Source organism: Aotus nancymaae, unplaced genomic scaffold (assembly GCF_030222135.1).
Source record: "Aotus nancymaae isolate 86718 unplaced genomic scaffold, 86718_ANA_hifiasm-v0.15.2.pri h1tg000016l, whole genome shotgun sequence".
In the NCBI taxonomy this organism is placed as follows: Eukaryota; Metazoa; Chordata; class Mammalia; order Primates; family Aotidae; genus Aotus; species Aotus nancymaae.
Window position 1 is genome coordinate 77,236,003 of NW_026988428.1, and position 19,318 is coordinate 77,255,320.

A 19,318-nucleotide genomic window follows, 5' to 3' on the forward strand; every position below is an offset into this window, starting at 1 on the left:
CACCCAGCATGCAGTGTGATTACCACAAGTCATTGAGGATGAAGGACAGAGATATAATTCTGTTTGCAGCTCACTATGCTTTCCCACTTACATTTTTATCTCTAATGTCATTATAAAATGTCGACATGCAGGGGTCCTTGGAGCAGTATCCTCCTAGTGAAGAATCCCCGTCGAATTTATTACCTGAATGTACTTCTTCAACTCACCTCAAGAGCATCTTTAACACATTCCTGTATAAAGGGCCATCCTAACAGAGATGAATAAGCAACACAGGGAAGGTAGAATTATACACTAGACCCTAACAGTCTAGAACCATAATGTGGGACCCCCATCATTTAGATGTTTGTGGTGTTTATTTGCTAATAAGAAGAAGCAAAAAGAAGTGCTTTTCATCTTATTATCTGCCTCAGAAAATAACTGCCTAAAAAATTAGCAGTACATAAGATTCCTCTTCTGCATCGTCCAGATCCCTTATCGATCCACCTCATAAATAAAGGATTAAGTGCCCCAATGTCTGGCAGTGCCCCTAGCAATAGGCTCCCACCCGATCCCTTTGGGTACTGCCTCAGCTGAAAAAGCCCACTTCTCAAAAGCCATGTCACTTTCCTGGGGTAAATGTCACTGAATGACAGGCTGACTGGGTATAAAGACTTCTTGCCCTAACTCTAGACAACTCCAATGGGTCAGTTTATCTTCAGAATTCCCCCACAGGATTTCTGGAGCTTCCACTAATACTGCATCACACCTGCACTTCTCGTGGACAGTCTTACCCAGTCTTCCCTTCCCGCTCATAGTGTTGATCTCAAGAGCACCCCCTAATAAGCCCCCTGCACACTAACCTCAGACTCAGAGTCTGCTTCTGTGGGAATTTGACTCTACCCATTTTCCCTTTTTCAACACTGAAATGAAATTGCTTCAAACAGAACATAACTATTTTCAAATACTGAAATGACTTATTTGGTAGAAAGACAAATCTTTGCCCATTAAATTCAGAGGAGAAGAGAACTGGCAACAATGAATAGAAGTATTAAAAGGCATTATTGGGCTCAAGAGGAGAAATGCATTTGTAAAAATTACAGGTTCTTAAAATGGAATGTGTCTCATAAGGTAGTGAGCTCTCTGTCACTGTAAGCATTCTAATAAGAGCTGGATTATTATCTAACAGAGGGCTCTTCCCCAGTACATGGGCTGGAAAATTTTATGATTATCCTTAAGACCAAGTTCAAATGTCAGGTCTTTTATGTATGTCGTCTTTTCTAACTAGCTCTGGTCAACTTAATTCTATCTCCCCTGTGCTTTTATCACATTTTGTACATGCCCCCATCATCATACTTGCACAGTAAACATGCATACTTGCCTTCTCCCACTAAAAATGTTTGTTTCTCAAGAGTATAAACTACACCTTGTTCATGTCTAGATACCTAGGTGACACTTGAAACATTTTTCTAGTGTTCATTGTATTAATATTGTAGAAGTTTTGCTTACTGGGTGGAAAAGCAACTGAAATGAATTTGATGATCTCATATAGTTTCATATTTTTATGCTGATAGCACATATCTACCTCATAGAAATAAGGCAGGCCTGAAACGTTATACATAAACTATGCTTTTATAAAATGTGAGGGGATCCCTGTTGTAGCCGGCCAGAGGGGCAGAAAATGCTATAGTCACTTACTTACAACCCTTTGTAGCAAACTCCTTGAAAGCATCATCTATACTCACTTCCCCTAATTCCTCTTCTCCCAATCTCATAAACTGACTCCAATCAGACTTTCATTCCCCACCACTTCACTGAAACTCCTCTTGTAAAATGCAGGTGACTTTGATACTGACAACACCAATGTCCATTTGCAGTCTTCCTTATCTACCAACAACATTTGATGTCCATCCAGTCCCTGCAAGAGCCTGCTCAATGGTACCACTGGCTCTGCCTCAATCCCCCAGTCTAATGCTCAACAAATAAGAAGGATGATCTTTTGTAAACTTAAATCATAAGATGTTTTTCTCTACCACAAACCCTCAAAGGCTTCTCAAAGAAACAGCCAGCACCCTTGATTTGGAACCCCTATTGGCCCTCAGATCCCAGGCCCTCACTCTGCTCCATGCACTCTGATCTGTCTTGAACGTGCTCACACATTCTTGCTCCAGGCCTTTGCTCTAGCTATTTCTCCTGCCTGAAACACTTTTTCTCCAGCTGTCCAGGTATCAACATGTACCTCTTCCATGTCTTTGCTAAAATCTTGCCTTCCCAACAAAGTGCTGTCAATCCCGACCACACCATGGAATACCAAAGCTTGTCCTCACTTGTCGCAGGCATGCCCGATCCCCTTATCCAGCTTTGCTTTTTCTTTACATAGCACTTCTCACCATCTGGTGGACTACATGATTACTTGGTATGTTTATTATGAACTCACCAGCCTCTTCCCAACTAAATGTGAGTACCAGGAGGGCAGGGATTGGTATATGTTTGTTCATTGCTATAACCCAGCACCTAGAATTGGGGCCTGGCCCATAGGGTGCTCTCAGTAAATATTTGAATTTTTAAAATGGGGTCATGGATGCCACAACTCAAATCTAACTTATCTTTGTTGGCTATCCAATTGTGGTTATATTTTTCCAGCATCTCAAAGTCTTCCACATTATTCAAATCCCAGTACTGTATAATACCAGAGGGATTATGATCCTGTTAGGACACGAGTATAGTTGCAGATTAAATAAATCTGTTTTTTCTCCTAGTCCCTTTCCTATTATAGGAAAAAAGAAAATTCTCCTTCTGTTCTTCAAAATTTAGTTCTTGAGGAGGATCTGTGTCTGAAAAAGGCTTGAACTGGTAGGCTTTCCCTGAGACTTTCTCCACCAGATTAAGGCAGGTAAGGGTAGAAATGATGAGCTAAGAGGCCAGGGTTGCCCGGCTGTCCTGAGAAGCTCTGAGTACTTCTTCTTCACTCCTTCCACATCTAGCACAGAGGAGAAGCAGAATATGGGAGACAGAAATCTCTTTCTTCTCCCCACATAAGGGGAAATATTTTCCTCTACTCACCCAATCCTAAATCATCATCTCCTTTGACGACTAGAAATTCTGATATCACACCATCATTTTTCCTAGTGACTGAGGCTGGAGTTCCTTAGCATGGCTTTGGATAGTGTCAGAGTTTCGTCAGCAGTGCCTTGCAAGACAGGGAACATTTCTGATGTTCTCCAGCCTCACCATTAATCAAAAATATCATGACTGAAACACATAATGGAAGTGTATTGATGGAGAATCATGATCTTTTCTGCCTGTTAAATGCCAGAACTATTCTTTTCTTTAAACCCTTGCATACAAAGGAGAACATTCTGAGTTTTCAAAAGCCCATGAACAGAAATTCAAGCAGATCTGGCGAGTTTAAGAGCCACTCTGGATAACTAAACAACTTCCGCAGAAGCTAGCATTCTTTTTCTTATTTGTTCTTTCAGAAGATAATTGTCCGTTCTACTTGAATTTGGCCCCATTTTCCTCCCTGACTGAGTCTCTCTTTGGATGTGCTTTAATAACCAAATTTAAGCCACAGTACAGAAACCAACTAAAGAGATTCATTCACTTTGAGAATGTCTACAAGGTTCTTGATATTCTAGGTCACAGGGACAATTTTATAGCCCGAAGAAAGCAACAGGAAGGGTAATAAGAGGAGAAGAAGGAACAGGCAAATTCCCCATCACTAAGATACCCAGATGAATTACAGAATTAAAGTAAGGGAGCAAAGGGCCTGGAGGATAATAAGAGCACTTCGAGAATATGTTTGTACCCCTTTGTAAGGTATCAGGACTGCCAAAATCTTAACAAGTCTGTTTCATTTCATCTTAAATTACAATTCCTCTCTATGGTCTGCTCCATTATGCAAATCGAACCTACTCTCAGATGGACTGACTTGTATTTTTATTAAGAGCTTCCTTTCTATAAAAGAGCAAGCTGACAAGTTCAGCAACAATCAGGTTCCATGACTGAATAAATGTACTTTTAAATAAACACAAGGGAAGAAGGTAGGAAAATAGGAAGGACTGAAAAAAATAAAATGAATAGAGAAAAGTGTATGTGCATATTAAACTAAGTATTAATTAGGTAGTAGGGTTATCAGTATCACACTAAATTTATTTAGCCAAATTTATAAAATCAAGTGTGGTCAACACAAATATAGATCTGGGCATTTATAGAATAAAATGAAAGGCATCATTAAACTAAATCTAATAACCAAAGGGAAAAAGGATCATTTCTTATTAGGTATGAAATACTAAATCCAAAATTGCCTTATGTCATCAAAATCATCTTATTTAACTTAAGCCGAAAGGACAGCATCTACAAAAGAACAGTGATTATTACTAAAGAGCAGAGTTAAGTACAAGCCAGTGATGGCACTTGACGTACTAGCAGCATTTTTCAGAGTAAAGATGTTGACATTTGTCTCAAATAAATTAACATTCCCATCTCTCCAAACACATTTGATCAGAACATCACGTTCATATGCCAAGGGGAGTAGAGAAGCGGAAAGATAGAAAAGGCATTTTATATTTGATTAAGTATGAGCGCTAGTACCTCATATGTTGCTGAAAATAACACAAGCACTGGTTTTAGATGCAGTGATCTTGCTTATATACATGGGTCTCTTCAAGGGGTCCCTCGGAAACAAAAGGCTCTTTGCCCTTCTGTCCCAGCTCCATATGGAGTGAGAGACTAGGCATGGCTGAGTTTAAAATGTGGATCAGTCATGCTTGTGTGGCCACGGATTAACAAGCCATTGTTTCCAAAGGCTAAATGGCTAAACGGCTAAATCCAGAAAGAAGTTTTCTGAGAAATTTCTTTTTTTTTTTTTTCCACCAAACATCCAGCAATGTGTTTTTCAAGATCTCTAGATTGGAAAACTGATCACTACTTCCTCACATATAGCAAAGTACGGCTGTTCACAATCAAAGAGTCTTTGAATTTATTCACATCTCCCAAACCAATTTGGTCCTCCATCTAAAAGAGGCAATGCATTTTAAAGGGCTCCAGAAATGAAAATAAAATTGCATAGAGGCAGATTAAAAAAAAAAAAATCCTCAACAACTTGCCAGCACCTGCAAGTCCCAGCTTCATTTAACTATAAGACTTTGAACTTCAATCACCAAGCACTGCCTTCTGATCTTTAAACCAGGATGGGCCAAGTACTGTCCTCACCAACACCATCTTCTAAAGCTGGCTGGGCTGCTTTACGCCCAGCATTTGGTGCACTGATTGTGAGCCTGGCTGGGTTCAGACATGGCCACCCAGATGAAGCCTTTCTTTTTATGTGCCTCCCATGTGCCCAATCCAAAGGACTAAATCACTTCCTCATGTCTTATTATTCCAGACTCTAGTGGAATAATACATTGCACAGTCCATGAGAAGCTTTCTAAATCCTCAATGCTGGGCTTCCTATATCTACAGATGCCAGCTGGGGTCTGATGCATCTACCCTTTCCTGTTCTATAAAACAAGACGATTAGTGTGTGTCAACACATCTGTGTTGCCTTTTTCCATGACTCTATCAAACTCCTGCATATCCACACTAGACTGAATCCCAACAAGGTGGTTATCTGTTCTTAAATAGGGACTCAGAGCTTGCTGACCTCCACCCTGTGTCAGGCAACCCCATGTCAGGGTTAAGTTCAATCTTTCCCAGCTTTCTGACCCTCCCTAGGCCCTGGCCTGCAATACAAATTGTGTTCAGTGTTTGACTGGTTGCATCCAAGTTTATTTGAGATTTTGTTTGCTTTATACTGAAAACTGCTCTCCTTTTCTAGAATTAATCAACTCTTTCTTTTACTGTGGCTCATTTATGGCTGCTAGTTATTAGCACTAAAAATGGATCTTCAAGACTTCAGTGTTTCTAACCACTTACGCTTCATTTTCTTGATCTCTAACTCTCCTGAGAATGACCACGTGAAATTTCATTGAGAGTATAACACAGTCCTCTAGGATGGATGCCCAGCTTCTAACTGGATACAGGGAGAAACATATCAAAACTGTTTTTCTAATCACACAATTGCATTCACAGTCCTAGAAAATAGCCTACCCTGTATTCTTTCCATACAAAAAAAAAGGATATTAGTTTAGAAGGTACAGAATACTAAGGATCCAGTTGCCAACACAATCAAGAGTCACTCTCTCTGGTCCAACTCATCCCTCTGACTTACCAGTACTAACCTTATCAACATCCCTCGAGTCCATCTCATCCCTGCTTGCTGCAATCAATCCTGCAGCCCAGGCTGAGACCTTTTCCTTCTTTGCCTCCCTTTTCCCACAGTTCTAATTCCACAGATAAAGACCCCTTCAGAATGTCCTAACCAGCTAACACTGTTAGCCCAACAAGTGTTGCTATTCTCCTCTGTAGGACTTCAGGTAGCTAAAATGCTGTTGCTATCTCAACTTGGCTCTGGGAGATGGACCAAGCTGGGACAAGCAGCCGTTGTCCTCATGGGAGTTGGTATGGTACCTCATGGCAGGTACCAACGTCGATGGAAATAGGATACATCTTTCCCAGAAATAAGAACTTGGCAAGTAAAAGAATAATCTATTTACTCATTTTTATTTTGAAATTTGTTTACTTGTCTGGTTTCAGACCACACTCAGTGTCTCCAGCATTTCTATAGCTGATGGCATTTCACCTGGATGCTTTTCCTCTGATGGAAGTTGGCAAGCAGAGAAAGAGGTCTCCCAAAGAAAATGTCAATTATTATTTAAAACAGAAGGAAACTCAGGGCTTATTCTTGCCCCCATCCTCATTAGACTCTGGAGTACAGTCATTGTTATAATCAGATACTAGCACTTATTAATGGCTAATCTGAATCCTTCACAATGGGGCCTCTGCCTATAGATGAATCATCCCAGACAAGTATGAGTGTGACACGCAGTCTCATCATCTTTAGAACTGACAGTAAATCAACTCACCTGAAACTATCAGGCTCAGATCAGCCGACTGTGAATTCTGATCCATGCTAACAAAACAAAATGGGGGTATCCTTATGGCTCCGCAATGACATTTTGATGTTAATTTGGTACTGTGTAAAGGTGCTGATCTGCTCATCTTTTATAAGCACAGATGAAACCCTCTGTTAAATGCCAGCCCCAAATCTCAAAGAACAGACACTAAGCAGAGTGGCCTGAGAACATACTAGTCCAGCTCATAGTAGGACCACAAGTAAACCGGTTTTTATAGAATGTGAGGTGAAACAAGATTAAAAATTCCCAAGTCTTCAAAGAAAAGTCTACAATTTTCTTCAGTTACGTAAGCTGGTGAGTCCAGCAACTTTACTTTCAGAAATCTATCCCTTTGTCTGTCTTGAGTCCGTCATGCTGCAGATTAAACTCTTTGGCTCTCATGCTCTCCTTGGTGGAAGGCACATGATAAGCCCTCAAAAATATTGTCAGTATGAACAAAACTGATGTCAAGATGGATGATGGTTTGTCATTACCTTGTGTGTAAAGATTATTACTAAGCCCACTCTCAGTCTCTTCTTCCTAAGCCTAAACAATCTCCCTTTCTAATTCATTTCTTATAGTTGTATGACAATATTCATTGAGTGCTTATAGTAGGCTCAGTGCTGTGCATGCACTATGTGAATATATTTTCATATCCCATTGAAGTAGGCCCTGATATTTTTCCATTTTACCAATAGAGAAGTAGGCCCTGGTATCTTCTCCATTTTACCAATAGACAAGAAGGGATTTGCCCAACGTAACTGCTGGAAAGAGAATCTATGTAGGTAAGGCTCAGGCTGCACTCACCAACCACTGCAGCACACATTCCCAAGTTTTTTAATTCATCTCTGTAGCTCTCATCTGAACTGTCTACACATCCTTGTTTCATTAGGAAGCACAGAGTGACTACAGTAGTCCAGTAAAAGTCTAACCTCTGCCTAGTATGTTACAGAGATTATTTTCATGAATTCTTTAAGCTTCAATCCCATGCATCTACCCACTGGCATGGCTAACTAGTGATGGACTCGGTACACATTAATACTCTCCAGTGTTCTTCTACTGGAGATGCAGACAACTGATTCTTTGTAACATTACTGTTTGCTAATCAACCACATATTTATTAAATGCTTATCAGGTATAGTACGAAATAGACATGAAGTATAAGTCATCATCATCCTCAGGTGAGCTAACTAGAAGATAAAAATATAGAAAATTATTGATGATGTTCCTTATTTAAATGCCAGCATGAAGTTTAGAATACAAGTATTCTAAGAATGGTGAGAAGACAGGGCACTATCTCTGGACAACTATATTTTTCAAGCTTCTTTCTACTTATCCCTCTCTTTCCCAGTTATCCCACTAGTTTTGTTCAGTGAGCAAAGTAAACACCCATGTGCATTTCAATTCAAATGCCAGATTGTGAAAAGAAACATAAGTAACAATGGGCCTTGAACAGTTAGTTCCTTGTATTTGTCCTCAGGTGGACAATAAGCCTCTGATATCTACTACCTCAGACAGTCAGATAAGGGCTAATGGGCATACCATGTAGTATCACATTCAAATCATAGCTACAGTCTAAATGAATTATACACAAATCTTTTCCCATGATCTACCCAGCCTTTCATTTTCATCTCAGAAGATTAGATTAGTATGACAGGACTTGTCCTTTATGAAGTCTGGATACCTAGTTAAAAAACCTTCTCTTCAATTGATTGCAAATTGACTTTGTTAAGATTTTTATTCCTCAGAAAAGCTTGGGGAATGATAATTTCTTGTCTCATCTCTTCTCTCAGTGTATTTGATTTCTTTACACTGTCCTTCTTCCTCTAGCCCTCCAATAGTTTTAATAATTATACACACTGGTTAGCAGATCAGTCAATTATTTCAGTGTTCCTAATGTAGAGATGATGTGAGCTTTCAAACTGAAATCCAAGCAAGTCACAAAAGTAGCCCAATGCCAAATTTTCCTTCTCCAGTTCAACTGACTAGTCTCTGTGTGCCATTCATTTAAAAAGACATAGATGACCACCTAAATCTCAGTTCTCAAAATTACCTCCATGTCTATTAAAGAAATTTAATTTTTTTCCTAATTTTCTTACTGATCAATCAAGAGTATATTTTACAGGCTGCTTTTATTCTTGGTACTATGACATTAAGTGGATATGTACTAGCAATGGCACCCTGTATATTAACAGTATAAACAGCAACATAGTTTCTCATCTTTTGCCAAAAAACAGCATATGATCTGAGCTAGAGGTACTTCCAGGTGCAAATAGAATAGAAATAGAGTAAGGCACAATGTCTTTGTCTGTATGTTATGCTTATTTTGGTTATATATATATAACAATTTACCAACAGAGTTACCAGAAATCATGAGTTAAGTTTGCAAGTTAGCTTCACACAGAGGAAAGACATCTTGGATCACAGGAAAATGTTCTCTTTTGTTCATAGTTTTGAGTTCCACAAAGGTGCACAGCTTATCAAAATTATCTAGAAGAGTCCCCAAAAGACCTCTCATTAAGGAACTCCATAGTATCAGTAACCTAGTTACAGCAAGTTATTAATATTGAAATCTTCAGTGACGAAGAGTAAGCTTATCTCTCTTTAATGCTCTCAACTTCTTAATCCTTTCCTAATGTAAGGTAGAATAACCCCAGATTTCCCTCTCTGTTCCTTCACAGAAAGGCAAAGATTCTCCTGCTTTCCTTTACCACAATAAAACTCTTCAGATACCTAATCAGCCATATTTATTAAATATGCACTAAAAGAGGATTTTCACTTTGCTCAGTGAATGCCCTCTAGAATCAGAATTAGTTAAGCCTCCTTCTTTGATGTGTCAAGTTATCATATCCATCGTGCCCAATTTTCCTTTTAGATTACCTGCCCTGGCTCACAGCTTCAGCTCTACTTTGCACAGCACAGGTACTGTTAATCAGAGGTGGGTTCCTGTACAAAGCAGACCACTGTGAAGCTGCCCAGTGCCTACAGTCTGGACCTGGCTAGAAAAGTGAGTCAGAACCATCAGACCCCCTGTCTCTCTCAGGAGTCTAAACCAAAAAATCTTGAAAGAATGGCAAGTCTTTCACCTATAATATGAAACAGAGTAGGGGACATGACAACCAAGGTCATGGGCACTGTGAAGTAATGAGGAAGCAGAAGCTATGGGATAGCAGGGGATGCCTGCAGTAGAAAGGGAAATGCCTCAGATACATGTGGATAGCAGAGAAGCAGAGATCTTCAAAATACAGACCATATGTCCTTGAGAGAGACCCAGTAGGGAGCCAGCCAGGGAGTGGTCTTAGTTCGTCTTAGCTTTCCAACTCTCTGCACAGATATCCTCATAATAAATTGCCTGGTATTTTGTTTTTATTTTTTTTTGTTGTTGTTGTTATACAACAACTTAGTCTTTGCTCCTGCTAATTAAGAGAGCCAAATTTAAAATAAACAGATAAAAAGGCTGCTGCTAGTTACTATTTCCTTATTTCACAGTATCATTCTTGGAATTTATTCTACAGCTTCCCATTTTCATGAGGCAAACATCTACCTCGATGACATTTACCTTGCTCAGAATGCAACAGAGCAGAGCTAGGTGAGAGTCAGGCTTTGTCCCCTTGCCTGAGACAGGGGACAGAGTGCCCTCAGTAATGCAAGGTTGTTTACACAAGAACACTCCCACCCCAACCCAAGGCCCTTTTCTTATTTCCCATTCTGTTTTTGTCCCCTGTCTGGTTGTAATACTCATTCAAGCATGGCTTTTTTTGTCACACAGTTCTCAAGATGGATGGCGAGCTTGCCGCATTCATACCCGGCGCATCGTGCACATGCTCCCAAGTTCTCAGGCTCATCTCTGGAGGTGTAAGGGTATACTTTCATAGCATTCCTCCATCTGTTCCTTTATCTATCCAGCCACTGGTGTCTATTCAGTATGCAGCTCATGGCTAACAGAGAACTGGGCATAGCAAGCAGGGACAATTTACTTGGAGATAAAGTCACATCATACACTTGAAGATTTATAGTTTGCTTGGAGATTAAATACTATTTGCATCAGCAAGCTGAGTAACAGATACTAACAAAACCACATCCCTTTCACAGGCATAGCAAGGGTCAATCAGAAGTTGCTTACAAATGTGCCCCCCAAATAAATAAATAAGCAGGTAGATGGGGGCTGGTATCCCAGATTGCATGAGGATAATCAAAGATGAGCAAAGCTGCATGAAATCCTGGCACGTGGTGGCTGCTCCACGTCTGAAGCCACTGGGACTCACACAAACCTCCACCAGGTCTCGAGGAAGGTTCTTCGTGCAATATTAAGCAGATGTTAAACCATGTGGAAAGTTAGCTATTTATTTTATTTGAACTTCTATTTTGTTTGAGTTTCTGCTAATCTTTATATGGCTCTTGGTTTCTAAAATTTTCACTGTATCCAGTTCTCTGCAGCTGCAAGAAATGAAATTTCTCCCATCTTGCTCTGCTCTCTCAAGTACCTTATCAATGGGTTCTGAACAAATGCCAAATTCACCAGTCTTCAGCTTTTCCTCATTGCACATAAGGCTGATCCACACTTTGTTCAAATCATGTCATTCCCCACATCCTTATGAATTTAGGATGGGAGAACTGGCTCTGACCATCAGGGTTACAGCTTTGTTTCTTCCAAATCATTGGGTGTTTCATACTGGCCTGTGTAGTGTCCGTGATCACTTCAAAAGAATTTAATGTTCATTAACAATGACCAAGTTTGATTCACTTTGAATGTATCAGAATATGACAAGGTAAGACATTAAGTTTACCCTCTGTAAAATGGAGGTTAAGTAGTTGTCAGAAAGACTAGTTTCTGAAATATTTAATAAGCTTCACAGGGATTTGGTGTGTGAGAGAAGGTTACAGAGTTACTTGTTAGCACTGAGATTTAAAAATCAAATAAACATCAGATTAGCTCTTGGTATAAGCGCCTCAACACAAGGCACAAAGAGAGGTAGATACATGCTATTTATTCCTGAGAACAATGGTCTAAAGACATTCTGTAATGGACAGGCCCTGTTGTGTGTTGTTCCCCTCCTTGTGTCCATGTGTTTTTATTGTTCAGCTCCCACTTATGACTGAGAAGCCAGAAGCCATCATCCTCAGGCAATTTATTATGAGGATATATGTGCAGAGTTGGAAAGCTGTGAGGAGCTAAAGATATTCTGTAATGGATTCTATCTGACAAGAACCAGGGACACCGGCCTCCAGAAACCCCTACTACATTTTACTCCCTGTATTTCTTCTCCAGCTGCCTCAACCTTCTGGATGATTTCAACAACTGGTTTCTGTAGTCACCACTTCACAATGACTCCTAAGTAACTGATGAGGTCTGGCTCTGTCCCCATCCAAATCTCATTTTGAACTGCACCTCCCATAAATCCTATGTGTCACAGGAGGGATGCAGTGGCAGGTAATTGAATCACGGGGGTGGGTCTTTTCTGTGCTGGTCTTGTGATAGTGAATAAGTCTCACGAGATCTCATGGTTTTATAAAGGGGAGTTCCCCTACACAAGCTATTTTATCTACTGCCATGTAAGACGTGCCTTGCTTCCCCTTCCCCTTCCGCCACGATTGTGAGGTCTCCCCAGCCATGTGGACCTGTGAGTCGATTAAATCTCTTTCCTTTATACATTACCCAGTCTTGGGTATGTCTTTGTTAACAGCATGAGATTAGACTAATACAGTAATAATCTAAAATTTAGACTTTCCTCTTGATAAACCTACGCAGTTTTACAAAGAAAGGTTTAGTAAGAAGCCAAGGTAACAAAGCAATAAGTTCAAAAAAGAACAGAAGCATACTGCTGCTAAAAAAAAAAAAAAAAAGGAACTGGATTTGGAATCGGAAATTTAGATTCAAATCTGGATACTTAGCTGTGTGATCTTTCAAAAGTTATTTACCATATCCGAAACTCATTTTCTTCCAGAAAATAAAAGTACTAATTCATAGCTCATAGAACTGTAAAGAAGATTAAATGAAACACTACATAAGAAAGTGTTCGGTGCAGTGCCTAGCACACAGCAAGTTCCCTGATTCATTAAGTGTGAATCTATTGACCGCATATTATGCACAAGAATATAAGTGAGGATGAGTTTCATTTCACATTGTTAAAATGGTAACAACGTAATCATGGTTACGTTGTTAAATTCATCATCACTTTCATGGTCCTCATCAGCTAAGCATCAGTCATGTCTGATTAAAAACACAACTTCCAAGTTTGACTGGTCCTTCAATACAACCTAGAACAGCATGGGCTCCCACGTTGTCCCCTTCCGAATATGTCAGAACACTCCACATCCTCAGAGCTTGCTGTGAATCCCACTGATTTTTCCCATGACTTTAGTTCATTCACTCAACTGGATGATTGCTATGATTTCTGGCCCAAGAGAAAATACCTTGCCTCTTTCCTGCTCCTTACTGTCTAGTCAGATGTCTGAAGAACATTCAACAACCCATTGATGATGCTGATTCCACTGTTCCATAAAAGTCATGTCTTCAGCTATTATTCCCAGCTACCACCTGGTCTCCGATGGATCAGCTCCCTCTGGGGAGGTTTGGTTTGTGCCATTGATGGCTCTTTACCACCAGGTTACCTTCCTTTGCCAGACACAATTCCACTTCACTATCTTAAGGAAAACTACCCCTTTCTTCCCATGTGAAAATCTAGATTTCCTCTAGGCTTGTCCAATCTAAGTTCTTCCCCAATCTGAGGAATCCACCAGCTTTTGTCTCATCTGCAGACTGGTGTGCTCTGAGCATAAAGAAAAGCGAAACCACCCACTTCTCACTCCCATTCATGCCCCCTGCTCAGTCCACATGCTCCACCCACTTGCCCTAATTCTTTGGGATGATTCATCAGCTACAGTGTACTCGCCAAAGTATCCATTTAATATCAGTTCATCAAAATTTTACAACATAAAATTCTCTAAGCACACACATAAAATAATGCAAAGTAATTTCTACTGATAAAGCAGCAGTATTTAAATTATGTCTTCATAGAGTAAATACCTGAACCAAGAGCAAGAAGAGGTAAGGTGGACGTAAAACTTGAAATTCTTGAATGTCTGAATCACTAAAGACACAATTCTATCACAGGCAACACTGCAACCTTGTAACAGATTTTTGTTTTTTTTTTCTTTTACGCATCAACCAATTTCTAAATATCTTTACAGGCCCATAAAATAATCACAATTTCCAGTGCTATTTCTCATGATCAAAGCCACCCCTGCTCTATAGCAAATGTATTCTCATTTAGCAAAGTCCAAACTTCCATTCTCACCCATTCCCTCAAAGGTGAAGTAAATGCTGTAAGTTCCATTCTCTGGGAGGACCCAGAGATATCATGGACAATAGGTGTGGGTGGATTTCACACTCTAGCACGATGGTAGGAAGAACTCTTGAGAAGCCCCAGTCCAGCGGAGTGAAGGGTTGGAGTGGATGGTTAGAACTTCAGAAGGGACTGGTGTTTCCAGGTACCCACTTAGTGACTCACAGACATGTACTTGGCAAGTTCCTACCCATCCAGCAGTAAAGAAACTGCAAGTCTCTATGAGAGAGACAAAATATCCTCTATTTGGAGGTCTATATTTTCCCCAAATCCATTTTTTTTTTTGGTCTAAAATAGCTAGCATGTCTTTAGTTGAGTATGTTCATGCACATGCCTGCACAATATTGAGTGTTTATGTACAAAAATGCAGAAATGAGTCATCTCAGACAGATCTGTACGTGCAGAGCTGTCAAATACACATCTGTCAAATACACGTGAGGTGGATCATGGTGCCATGGTGCCTAACATTGTCGTAGAAGCAGTTGTTGTCTGCTTCTTCTTTAAGGTGAACACAGAGAATCACCTTGGAACAGAAATCTACATCTTCCCAGAAGTTCTCAAAGGCAAACAAATGCCTCTTTTTCTGGGGAGAAGTGAAAGAAGACTTTTGGGGTATGACGTATCTATTCTTCTTGGTATGGGCACACTCACTCCTGGAGAAGAGGTGGAAAGGCAATAAGGAGCCAAGGCTTCTGCTGGGAAAAGAGAGATTGATACTCCAAACCCCTTCAACATTACTAGAAATTCTTCCGTAGATTGATACCGTTCAGACTGAAGACAAAGACAGGAAAGAAAAATGGTGGAACATTGCACGAGACAACGGGGAATCGGAGAAAGAATCCAGCTCAATGTAAGAGACTACAGGTACATAGAGCGGAACTAGTTTCACACAGGATAAGGCTGAATCTGGAAGCCCTTCCAGGCCCACACACCCTAGAACAGTGGTCCTGCCTTGGGAACACTGGGTGAGCAATGAACTAACTTAAAACACTGCAAGCCCAAGACAAATCAGAAAAATAAGGATAACAGGGTCTAGTACTGGACTACCCAGACTGTCCAGTTCTCTCTTCATCTGAGGTCTAGAAGCAGGCTGACCCATGGCTGAGTAAACTCCTAGTACTCTTGAAGAATCTAGTGTGGATACTAGAGAGAACTTCAGAAGGGAAAATTGCTTTTCTGTTAATATGGGCAGAAAGGAGTTTTAGTAGTAAATTTTAAAATAAGGGATGTGATTTCTCTTTATATTCCAGCTGATAACCAGTACAAATGGGTGCAAAACTGCTTACGCAAAAGATAAAGATAGAACCACTTTAGTCTAATTTAGATAATTTTGCTAGTGGGTTTTTATCAAAAAGTGAAAAAAATAAAGTGTAATGTGGTGAAAGGTGAGCATGCAGATGGTGAACTGTGGCTCATTTTCCTAATACATGGAAACCAGTGTGACTTCAAGTCAATGTTATCAGAAAAAGCTCATCCCTGGGACAGAAACTAGGAGTAATATGAATGGAAAGTGAGTAGTTGAGTCTAGAAGAGGCATTTAATAATTTTACAGGCCTCAGTTGGGGACACAGTAATAGCAGAAGGGATTAATATCCACTGGATTACTAATCTTGCAAAATCAAGTGTACAAAGTAAGAGTAAATGTCATTTTTAAATGGTGCCGTAACATGTGCAGTGGATTGGCAAAGACATTTTATCAAGAGTTGTCATTAAGGGACATGTTTGACAAACAGTTTAGCTTTATTTATTTACTTTAAATACAACATGCATTCAATCTTTCTTGAGCACTTACTATATCAAAGGCCCTTTCCTAGGCACAAAAGAGATTACCAAAAGTAATGGAAAGTTAATCTTGATCAAAAAGAGTTTATAGTTCTTACACCTGGAATATACAAGTGACACTAATGTAAAGTGAAACATAGTTATCACAAAATGAATGAAAACAAATATATATATCATAGGAAAGGAAGAGATCATATGTGGTCATGAATCGGGAAAGTTCTCATGCAGGAGACATAAGATGATGATGATGCTGGTGGTGGTGATGATTATTATCAGGCATTAATGGAATTAGAGGCCAATTCTAGCAATGGGAACAATTTAAACAGAAGTGATCAGTTCGTTCTGACTAGTAAGGGTTCAATGAAACTGTCTCTTCAGCAGGTATCTACCAAGAACCTAATAAACACCAGACACTGATTTAGAGGCTGAAGATGGAGACAGGAGACTCCAACCTGATGGTCTAGCAGAGAAGCAAAAGATAAATAGAAAATAATGTTAAGGGTAACAACTATCCTGCATTACAGGTGGGGCTTGAGAGTAAGAGCTCTGTGGTAAGATTGTCCAGGTAGGACCAGACTTCATCATCTGTAGACTGTTTACTTTAGGCAAGTTGGTCTCTCTTCCAATGGTTTCCTTAACTGTGAAGTGAATTAGGAATGCACCTGCCTCTCCGTGTAAATGAGATGGTACCTGGGAAACACTTAGCATAGTCCTGGGCACCAAGTAAATGCTTAGTACATAGTATTGGGAGGTACATACTTGTTTGCACTTCTCTGCCTGTATATCTGATGTCATGAAGAAGACAGTTTCTGAGAAATACAATTAGGGAAGAATCACCCAGACTATATTAACTTTTTAACATCATTAATACATTTGTCTACACTGTATTCAAAAAATGCATCATTTCCTACTGTCATAGGCAGTATGTGAAGGTGTACCATGCCCCATAGTTAATATATTCTTTTAAATTCTCACCAATTTGGTAGGTAAAAAATAATATCTCATTGTTGTTTTAATTTCTACAGGTTTGATTACAGGAATATTTTTCATGTTCATTAGTCACATATATTTTCCCTCCCACAAAATAGTCTTCCCTAGTGTGGCAATTCCTCAAATACCTAAAAACAGAAATGTCATTCAACCCAGCGGTTTCATTACTGAATATATACCCAAAGGAATAGAAACCATTCTATTATAAAGACACATGTACACATATGTTCACTGCAGCACTATTCACAATAGCAAACACATGGAGTCAACCTAAATGCCCATCAATGATTGACTAAAGAAAATGTGGTAAATATATACCAGGGAATACTATGCAGCCATAAAAAGGAAGGAACAAGATCATCTTCTTTGCAAGGACACAGATGGAGCTGGAAGCGGTTATCCTCAGCAAACTAATGCAGAAACTGAAACCAGATACCACATGTTCTTACTTATAAGTAGGATCTGAATTATGAGAACACATGGATACATAGGGGGAAATAACACACACTTGGGGCTGTCAGGGATTGGTTGGGGAAGAGCATCAGGAAGAGTAGCTAATATATGCTGAGTTTAATACCTAGGCGATAGGATGATCTGTGCAGCTAACCACCGTGGTACACGTTTACCTATGCAACAAACTTGCAAATGTACCCTTGAACTTAACATAAAAGTTAAATAATTTTTTAAAACTTACCATTTTACAAATTGGGAAATTCTGAATTTTAGGAATTTTGGAAATTCTGGTTACAGAATTTCTATTTGCACCTAAAGAGTCAGGAAAGGTATAGTCCTTGAAAATTACTGAGGAGGAGAACAAATTAAAATAATATACTACAGCACACATGTGCTAGTTATCATATTTTACAGAAAGAACAGAAATAAACAAGATTAATACTAAAAAAAGTGTGTGGGGTTTTGAGAGCAGAAATTAATACGGATTAGACCAGAGACAGGAGAAGCTGAAAACTTTTCAGATAAAAAGATGAATATAGGGAACAAAAAAAAAAAAAAAAAGGAAAAACACTGAGAAAAACATGATTATTAAAGCAAGGCAAGGAAAGGGAGGAGAGGAGATACAAGCCCCCAAAACTTCTTAAAATTAACACATTTATTATTTTATAGCCTTTCATCTCCTACCTCTGTACTTAGAAAAGTATGGCTTTGGCTGTGCCACTTGAGCTGCACAATGAGCAATAATGCAGGCTGGAGAGATTAATAGCTCAGCAGGGAAGAGCAAGGGGACACTAATGTGTGTCCCTAAGGTGCAAGTTCTCAGAGCCAAGGGAATCCCAAGCCCTATTTCATTAACCTAGTGGCTCCCTTACTGTCCTCCCTGAAGTGAAAAAGAAGAATCTAAGTAAGAATCTCTTCTGAATATGGGTGTTTCAGCCCACAGAATCTTTGGAATGCCCCCTCATGGTACGAAGAACTGAAGGGCAACACAGAAAATAAAGAGTTAAAAATGGGGTCAGGAATGGGCATAAATTGACACCAAAAAGCTCCTTCCTCTCACCAACTTCCTGGAGAAGCTTCTTTTCCTCAAGAGTGATCACCTGGCCAAACTCTCATCTACGTCCTGACCACTCAATAGTTTCCAGACTCCTCTAGACCTCTTCTTTTCCATGTCAATTTTAGTCCACCTCACCTGCGCCAGTAATCTGCAGGAAAGGCAAGTTGGGAAAAGGGAAAGAGGCAGAATAAAGGACATCACTATCCACACTGCAATGAAGTGTTCCATAATACCCATCTGCACAACAAGGACCTGGGAGGAGGTAGGCCCACAGCAGTGGCTACAAGTCCCACAATGGCTGGGATTAAAGGTCCCTAAACAAGAGAAGGTGCCTAAGGCTTGGTGCCTTTCCACCACTGGCTCCTGGAGAACAGGTGTGATTTCTCCCCCAAAGTCTTAGGATTCCTTAGCCTTTCTCCTTTGTTCTCCTTCCCTGAAGAACACTGATATTCAGAATGTATGCATCACATATTGAAAGTGCTAATCATTTGCCTGCAGCTCACAGGCAAATAGTTACAGGTGCTCCTCCCTCTTCTTAGGCAGTCTTATAGTGGTTTTGGTCCAAACATCAACTCTGAGGCTAGCACAGTCAAAAATCTTTCCTAAATGTTTTACAATACTTGTGGTCTACTTTCTCTCAGTCTCTCTCCAATTTCCTACGTCTGCCTTGACTGTCTGCTATGGTTCTACCTCAAACAATTGAAATTCAAAGTCAAGCC

The 19,318-nt window shown here is 39.8% G+C and overlaps 1 protein-coding gene across 1 annotated transcript in view; it reads right to left on the reverse strand.

Moving 5' to 3' along the window:
• Positions 1–19,318, reverse strand: part of GRIN2B (glutamate ionotropic receptor NMDA type subunit 2B) — a 421,963-nt gene that overhangs the window by 193,810 nt on the left and 208,835 nt on the right. The window lies entirely within an intron of this gene.